Here is a 9,716-nt window from a genome sequence, read left to right on the forward strand (position 1 = left end):
AAGTTGGCAAAGAGACCAAAGAAAGGATGCATTCATCAGCTTGCTCGCTAGGCGAGGGCTGTGGCGAAGGGCTCGCTAGGCGAGCGCCCAGCGAGAACCCAGCGAAAAGCTCCAGTATTTTACAGTGGCAAACATCAACAATCTCGCTAGGCGAGCTGCCAGCGAAGTGTGTAGCGAACACGTCCAGACTTGGTGAAAAGCGCAGCCAGCACTCACTCGCTAGGCGAGCCATTAGCGAGCTCCCAGCGAGCATTCCAGTAGCAAAACCTCTCAAGCTCGCTGGAGCGAAGGTTGAAGCGTGGGCTTCGCCTAGCGAAGGTTTTGTTTGCCTAGCGAACATGCCAGTCTGGCAAAGGTTATTTCTCTGGGCGCAGGTGCCTCAGGTGCCTCATTTAGGGGCTCACTAGGCGAGCCATTCTGCTCGCCTAGCGAGCATGACAGCTCAGTAGCAGCTCTATAAGTAGCAAGGGCTACTTTTTGGAGCCATACTTTTACACCTCCATACTTTTGTACTTTTTAGATATTTTCCAGCATTGCTCTAGAGATCTTTTGTGACCTAGAAATCATTTATCTTCATCTCTTAACAATCTTTCACAAAAAGAAGGTGGATTCCCATCCAATCTCGATTATTCGACTCGGATGTTGATCAACCTTCTTCCGAAACTTGTTGACCAAGCTACCATGAAAATGAGTAGCTAAGTCCTTCATTTTGTCAAGGTTAGATGTAGATGATCATTAGCTTTGTGTGTAAATGTGATGATCTTCATTTGTAAACTCTTTAATGGTGAATATATGGTGAAAACTTTGTTCTTATTCAAAACTCTTTGTGTTGGTTTATGATCGAGAGATGTTTACCAACTCTTAACCTAGGTTTTCATCCAATCTTGTTTGTTAGCTAGAGATAGTAATGAATGATTTTGTTCACCATAAGGTTGAACCAAAAAGTTGTCATTTTGATAGATTGTGTTAGAGATAAATAATGGATCAAAATGGGAAAACTCACAATGTGTGTTAGAGATAAACACATTGGGAGGACTTTGTGAAATAGTTTATCATCTAAAGGAGTTTATAAGTTTTGTTGATCGAACATATACATGCAAAGTGATCGTCGAACCCTAACTTTGGCAATATTTCTCAAATATTAAAACCAAAACTTTTACCGCATTTTATTACACTTTTATGCAAGATACCGTGACAAACACCAAAACCCCATTGTTACCTTAAGCTAAGAATTAAAACAACTGTCGAAAGGCGGTGATATCTCACAATCCCTGTGGAGACGATAACAAAAACCCGACACTTAAAATTACACTCAACATACACTCCCTTTGGGTGTGATTCTTAACCGAGACTCCATGCTCGTGACTTGCAACAAACCCTTGATTCATGGTTGATTCGTTCTTGTATCCCTAATATCAATGGAACTTAGGTGTTGATAAGGTGTAAACCATAATCCACCAAAATGGATGATTGATATTAAGGATTACATGATCCATCCCATGACCTTTGTTTGGTATGCTTTGCTTGATCCTTGAGTGTGATTGTTGCATCCATACATTCATGCACCCATTTGCATCCATATCATCAATAATGAGAAAATTTTCAAGGAACTTAAGAGGTCTATTTTCAATTTTTCAGACATGGAAAGACAAAGAAGGAATACAAAGAAGTACAGTTTCAGACAACCCGACTTGAAAGAGTTAAGGAATTTGACATCTTATGTATTGGATCCCTTGGGTTTCAAGGCTCGTTTTGGGAAGCTTCTATCTATTCTGACTACTCAGGTGGACGAAGGATTGATGAGTGTATTGGTGCAGTTTTATGATCCCTTGTATCATTGCTTCACGTTTCCGGATTTTCAGCTTTTGCCCACGCTTGAGGAGTATGCCTACTTTGTGGGTATACCTATTCTAGACCAGTTGTCGTTCAGTGGCTTAGAGAGTATTCCTACTTCGCAAGAGATAGCTGTTATGTTGCATATAGATGAATCTCTGGTTGGTGCTCATATGACTACCAAAGGTGGAATTCAAGGTCTCCCTTCTGAGTTCCTCATTGCTCAAGCTACTATGTATGGGAAGGCCATGAGTGAGGACGCCTCTGAGGCCATATTTGTACTTCTCATCTATGGGCTAGTGTTATTCCCCAACATCAACAAGTTTGTGGATGTGAACGCTATTAGGATTTTCTCTACTCTTAATCCCGTTCCGACTCTGTTGGGTGACACTTACTTTTCTTTGCATATGAGGAATGCAAAGGGTGGTGGTACCATTGTGTGCTGTTTGCCTATGTTGTACAAGTGGTTTATTTCGCACTTGCCGCAGACGGTTGCCTTCAAGGAGAACAAAGGATGTCTACGGTGGTCCACGAGACTTATGTCTCTCACTAATGATGATATCTTTTGGTACAACCGTGTTTATGATGGTGTGCAGATTATCGACTCGTGTGGTGAATTCTCCAATGTGCCTCTTCTTGGTACATGTGGTGGGATTAACTACAACCCTATTTTAGCACGTCGTCAGCTTGGGTTCCCCCTAAAGGATAAACCTAATAACATTATGTTAGAGGGTGTGTTCTTTCAGGAGGGTAAAGATCCCCAAGGCTTGAAGGGCAGAATGGTCCGCGCTTGGTGCAAGATCCATAGGAAAGGAAGGAAGGAGCTAGGTCTGAAGAACTGTATCGCTTTGGAACCTTATACTTCTTGGGTGAGGAGGAGAGCTTCCGAGTACCTCATGCCTTACGAGTATCCAAGACCTACACCGTTGGTTATGGCTGGGCCTTCAACCCTCCCTGACCAAGGAGTAGAGGAGTTGAGAGACGAAGACCGTTCGCGTGCTTGGATCCGTGAACGAGAGGAGTTGCTTCAGCAGATCAAGGAGAAGGATACTTTAATAGAGTTCCTTGAGCACCAGGTTATTGATGACCCTGATGATGCATGGACTTCTCTACTTCCTCAGTCTTCCAAGTTTTGAAAGAGAAAGTACGATCGACTTGCCAAAGAGAAGGCAGACATGAAGGCAGCCTATGAGAGGGAAGTAAAGAGGCTTCGTTCATCTTATCTTCCTGTGTCCAGAGCTTTAGATGATTGCTTCTAGGGATCCATAGGATGTTCATTATCCTTCTCTCTTGTATTGTATTTGGTTACCAAGACTGTATTTCTTTGGTGTAAAAATATTTCCAAATATTATTTGATGTGATACTTCCATATGTGATAAATGTTTAATATTTCCAATATTTGCAAATAGAACTCTAAAAGTTCCTCTGATATAAAAATTAAATCATATGCATTGCATGCATCATGTGCATAAGCAGGTTTTGCTCCAGGTTTCTTGGTCTATGGTTTAACTCTGTGTTCTTCATTTATTTTGAAGACAAGCTGACTCACTGGTACTACACCAGAGCCAACATTTCAAGACTGATGGATCATTTGGAACAAGAGAACTGTGAGCTTATGGAGGAAGTAGCCAGATTGACTGCCTTGATGGAGTCATTCATGGCTTCCCAGAGCCAGTCATCTCCGACACCTTCAACTCCTCCCCAGAGGATAGTCATCTCTGAGATTGTCTCTTCAACTGTGCCTGCGGCCAGCGTACACTTTGCTCCAACGGCCATGCCAGCCGGGTTTCCGTGGGGGATGCCTCCTAACTTCATGCCTGAGGGTCCTGCACCCACTTTTGCTTCTCTATCGGCATCTAGGCCGATCCTTGTTGCTCCTCCTCCTGTCGTGCATACTATGCCCAGAGTAGACGACACCACCTATCATTCTGAGCCGTCTGAGGGCCCAGATGTCTATGAGAAGATGGATGCTATGAATGATCAATTTCTTGAGATCCGCAAGGAATTGAAGACTCTTCGAGGAAAGGATCTTTTCGGCAAGTCTGCTGCCGAACTCTGCTTGGTTCTGAATGTGAAAATCTCTGTAAAGTTCAAGGTCCCTGACTTTGAAAAGTACAAGGGAAATACTTGTCCTCTCAGCCACCTGGTCATGTATGCCAGGAAAATGTCGACTCAGACCGACAACGACCAATTGCTCATCCACTACTTTCAGGACAGTTTGTCCGGTGCTGCCCTACGTTGGTACATGGGCTTGGACAGTGCAAACATCCGGTCCTTCAATGACCTTGGGGAGGCCTTCGTCAAGCAATACAAGTACAACATGGATATGGCTCCCGATAGGGATCAATTGAGGGCCATGTCCTAGAAGGACAAAGAAACTTTCAAAGAGTACGCCCAGAGGTGGCGAGAGCTAGCAACACAGATCGTGCCCCCGCTGGAAGAGAAAGAGATGTCCAAGATCTTTCTGAAGACCTTGAGTTCCTTTTATTACGAGCGGATGATTGCCAGCGCTCCTTTTGACTTCACCGAGATGGTGAATATGGGGATGCGTCTGGAAGAGGGAGTCAGGGAAGGGCGCCTGACCAGATAAGAAGGCTATTCTGCCAAACGGTATGGGACGTTTGGGAAGAAGAAAGATGGTGAGGCACATGCTGTAACCTCCCATGTAAAACCAAGAAGACCCTCTGTGAGGAGGAAAATCGTGCGTCCTGCCGGTAACCAGCACCAGGTGGCTCATATAGCACTTGTTTTCAGAGATAATCAATAGTATCAGCATCACAACAATAATCAGCAACAACAACATCCACAATATCAACAACAATAGCATCGTCTGCAACAGCAGGCCTACCAGCCTCGAAATAGTAATCAAGTCGGTACAAATTATGAGAGGAAGAGGGTCACATTCGATCCTATTCCGATGACGTATGCAGAACTATACCCCTCTTTGATAAAGAGGAAGTTGATTACTCCACGAGACCCGCCAACTATACCTACCAACCCCCAGTGGTGGAATAATCCCGAATTACATTGTGTCTATCATTCTGGTGCTCCCGGACACGACGTGGAAAATTACTACCCTTTGAAGACCAAGGTTCAAGACCTTGTGAGATGTGGTATTGTGTGTTTCGAGGACGTAGGTCCTACTGTGAAGAAGAACCCATTGCCCGAGCATGTGAAATCTGTCAACATGGTCCAGGGTTGCCCTGGCAAGTACAAAGTCAAATATGTCAGCCATATTCGACAATCTCTGGTCGAGATGCATAGACTACTGTGTGATTATAGTCATTACGAGCACGACCACGATAGATGTCGGGTTTGTTCTGTCAACCAAAGAGGTTGTCGCCAGGTGCGTAAAGATGTTCAAGAAATGCTGGATGAATGAGTCATTGAAATCCTTCAAAACAGAAATGTTGACGAAGATGCTGATGAAGTCAACGTAATTTCTCCAGTATTCCGGATCCTTGAGCCTGTTATCATCAAGTATGATGGTAGCAAGCAAAAGGCTTCTCCTGCTTTGATCATTAAGCCAGTTGGCCATGTACCGTATTCTTCTGAGAAGGCGGTCCTCTATCGCTACAATGCTGTAGCATTGGAGAATGGGAAAGAGGTTCCCCTGCCCTCTTCATCTGTTGTTAATATTACCGACGTCAGCGGCCTGACCCGCAGTGGTCATGTTTTCTCGGCTCCGTCGAAGCCTCAAGCTGATGTTCGAAGGAATGATACTGCTGATTATGCTGAACGCCCGATTGGGAATGCTGTGAATGCTCTGAATCCGGCACTTGTTGCTAAACCTGCCTCTACGCTGAAAACTTTTGTCTCTGTTGGCCCGAGTGGCAATGCGAAAGAAGACTATGATGAGATGCTGAGGCTCATCAAGAGAAGTGAGTACAACATTGTAGATCAGCTTCTACAGACACCATCCAAAATCTCTGTACTATCCTTGCTGATGAATTCCGAACCACACCGAGAAGCTCTGCAGAAGGTGTTGGATGTGGCGTATGTGGATCATGATGTCACGGTTGAACAATTTGACAGTATTGTTGCAAACATCACCGCTTGTAACAATTTAAGTTTTTGTGATGCCGATCTCCCCGAGGAGGGAAGAGACCACAACTTGGCATTACACATATCTATGAGCTGCAGAGATGACGCCATGTCCAATGTGCTGGTGGACACTGGGTCATCATTGAATGTGTTGCCGAAGTCCACTCTTGCAAGGTTATCATATCAGGGGCCTCCTATGAGGCAGAGTGGAGTGGTGGTGAAAGCTTTTGATGGGTCACGTAAAACTGTGATTGGAGAGGTTGATCTCCCAGTCAAAATCGGACCAAGTGATTTCCATATCACCTTCCAGGTTATGGACATTCACCCATCGTATAGCTGTCTATTGGGCAGACCATGGATTCACGAGGCAGGTGTCGTGACATCCACCCTACACCAGAAACTGAAATTTGTGAAGAACAAGAAGCTGGTGGTAGTAGGGGGAGAAAAGACTCTCCTGGTTAGCCATTTGTCTTTCTTCTCTTACATAGATGCTGAGGATGAAGTTGGAACTCCGTTCCAAGCTTTATCTATTGCTGAACCTATTAAGAAGGGAGCTTCCTCATTTGCTTCCTATAAAGATGCAAAGTTGGCCATTGAGCATGGTGCAACTACTAGATTAGGGCAAATGATTAAGCTGGAAGACAACAAATCCCGGGTCGGCATAGGCTATTCTTCTGGTGTCTTCAACAAACAAGGATTGTTCAAGAGTGGTGGATTTATCCACACTGGTCAAGATGAAGAGGCTGCTGCCATTTTGGAAGAGGATGCAGAGGATTTTGGCAACTTCATCATCCTTGGAGGGATCTGCAATAATTGGGTCGCTGTGGATATTCCGACAGTTATCCATAAGTCAAAGTAATGTTCATTATGTTTAAAAACCCTTCTCTCATGCCAAAAGGAGGAGTGATGACATTGTTGGCGCATAAATACAATGATATTTTCATTCAATGAATTCATGTTAAATGTTTGTTTTTCCAATTATTTTCCCTTTTTGCTTTTTGCATGAAATTGGTGATCACATAAAACCCTAAATAGAATAAAGTCAATCTTTTCATCTGCATAATGATTTGCTTTGTTTGAATTCTAAAATCTCTTTATATCCAAAATCATTATGCAGGTTGATCAAACCCATTGAACATAATGATCCAACACCATCTCCCAACTTTGAGTTCCCTGTATTTGAGGCAAAAAAAGATAATGTTGAAGAGATTCCTGACGAGATCACCCGTCTACTTGAGCACGAAGAGAAGATCATTCAGCCGCATCTTGAGAATCTGGAAACAGTCAACTTGGGGTCTGAAGATTGTGTTAAAGAAGTGAATATTGGGGCACTCCTGGGAGAGTCTGTTAAGAAGGGGTTGATTGAGTTGCTACGAGAATACGTCGATGTCTTCGCCTGGTCATATGCATACATGCCTGGTCTGGATACTGATATCGTGCAATATTTCCTGCCTTTGAAGCCCGAGTGCATGCTTGTAAAGCAGAAGCTCAGAAGAACTCATCCTGATATGGCAGTGAAGATCAAAGAAGAAGTTCAGAAGCAAATTGATGCGGGGTTTCTGGTGACTTCTACATATCCTCATTGGGTGGCCAATATTGTGCCAGTGCCTAAAAAAGATGGAAAAGTCCGAATGTGTATGGACTATAGAGACTTGAATAAAGCTAGTCCGAAAGATGATTTCCCTCTACCACATATTGATATGTTGGTAGATAATACAGCTAAATTCAATGTCTTCTCATTTATGGACGAATTTTCCGGATATAATCAGTTTAAAATGGCACCCGAGGATATGGAGAAGACAATATTCATCACACCTTGGGGAACATTCTGTTATCGAGTGATGCCCTTCGGTTTGAAAAACGCCGGAGCCACATATCAACGCGCTATGACTACCTTGTTCCATGATATGATGCACAAGGAGATCGAGGTATATGTTGATGATATGATTGCTAAGTCAAGAACGGAAGTTGAACATGTAGAGCACTTGTTGAAGCTTTTTCAGCGTTTGAGGAAGTATAAGCTTCGTTTGAATCCTAACAAGTGTACATTTGGAGTCCGTTCCGGCAAGCTGTTGGGCTTTATTGTCAGTGAAAGAGGTATTGAAGTTGATCCTGCAAAAGTCAAAGCAATACAAGAGGTGCTTGCGCCCAAAACTGAGAAGCAAGTCCGAGGTTTTCTTGGCCGCTTGAATTATATTTCCAAATTCATATCCCACATGACTGCCACATGTGCGTCGATATTCAAGGTCCTCCGGAAAGATCAGTCTCATGATTGGACTGAGGACTGCCAAAAGGCCTTCGATAGTATTAAAGAGTATTTATCTGAGCCTCCGATTCTGTCTCCGCCTGTGGAAGGGAGACCGTTGATTATGTACCTAACAATTCTTGAAGACTCAATGGGTTGTGTTCTTGGTTAGCGAGATGAGTCAGGAAAGAAAGAATATGTTATTTACTACCTGAGTAAGAAGTTCACTGATTGTGAGTCTCGATACTCAATGCTTGAGAAAACATGATGTGCTTTGGCTTGGGCTGCTAAGCGCTTACGCCAGTATATGTTGAATCATACGACTTGGTTGATATCCAAAATGGATCCAATTAAGTATATCTTTGAGAAGCCTGCTTTAACTGGGAGGATTGCTCATTGGCAGATGTTGTTATCTGAGTATGATATTGAGTATCGGGCTCAGAAGGCGATAAAAGGTAGTATCTTGGCTGACCACTTGGCACATCAACCAATTGAGGATTATCAGTCTGTTTAGTATGACTTCCCAGATGAGGAGATTCTGTATTTGAAAATGAAAGATTGTGATGAGCCTACGCTCGATGAAGGGCCAGAAACTGGTTCTCGATGGAGCATGGTGTTTGATGGCGCTGTGAATCAATATGGAAATGGTATTGGAGCAGTGATTATTACTCCTCAGGGCACACATTTTCCTTTTACAGCAAGGCTAACTTTCAAATGCACAAATAATATGGCTGAGTATGAGGTCTGTATTATGGGATTGGAATAATGTATTGATCTTAGGATCAAACATCTTGATGTTTATGGTGATTCGGCCCTTGTTGTTAATCAGATTAAGGGTGAATGGGAGACGAATCAGCCTGGCCTCATCCCATATAGAGATTATGCGAGAAGGATTTCAACATTCTTTACTGAGGTTGACTTTCATCATATTCCTCGAGATGAGAATCGGATGGCAGAAGCTCTTGCTACACTTGCTTCAATGATTGTGGTAAGACTTTGGAATGAAGTTCCCAATATCACTGTGACGCGCTTGGACAGACCAGCTCATGTATTTGTAGTAGAGGAGGTACAAGATGATAAGCCGTGGTATTATGATATCAAGTGTTTTCTTTAGAACCAGATTTACCCGCCTGGGGCATCTGTGAAAGATAGAAAGACTTTAAGGATATTGTCAGGCAATTTCTACCTCAATGGCGATGTGCTTTATAAGAGAAATTTTGACATGGTTCTGCTCAGATGCGTGGATACACATGAAGCAGGTCTGTTAATGACTGAGGTCCATGAGGGTTCATTTGGTACTCATTCCAATGGACATGCCATGGCTAGAAAGATGTTGAGAGCAGGCTACTATTGGCTGACAATGGAGTCTGACTGCTCCAAATATGTGAAGAAATGCCACAAGTGTCAGATTTATGCGGACAAAATTCATATTCCCCCGACACTTCTGAATGTGATTTCATCTCCATGGCCTTTCTCCATGTGGGGAATTGACATAATTGGCATGATAGAGTCGAGAGCGTCCAACGGTCACATATTTATTCTCGTAGCAATTGATTACTTCACCAAGTGGGTTGAAGCGGCGTCATATGCAAAC

The sequence above is a fragment of the Lathyrus oleraceus genome, chromosome 4, assembly GCF_024323335.1.
Source record: "Lathyrus oleraceus cultivar Zhongwan6 chromosome 4, CAAS_Psat_ZW6_1.0, whole genome shotgun sequence".
NCBI classification, from domain to species: Eukaryota; Viridiplantae; Streptophyta; class Magnoliopsida; order Fabales; family Fabaceae; genus Lathyrus; species Lathyrus oleraceus.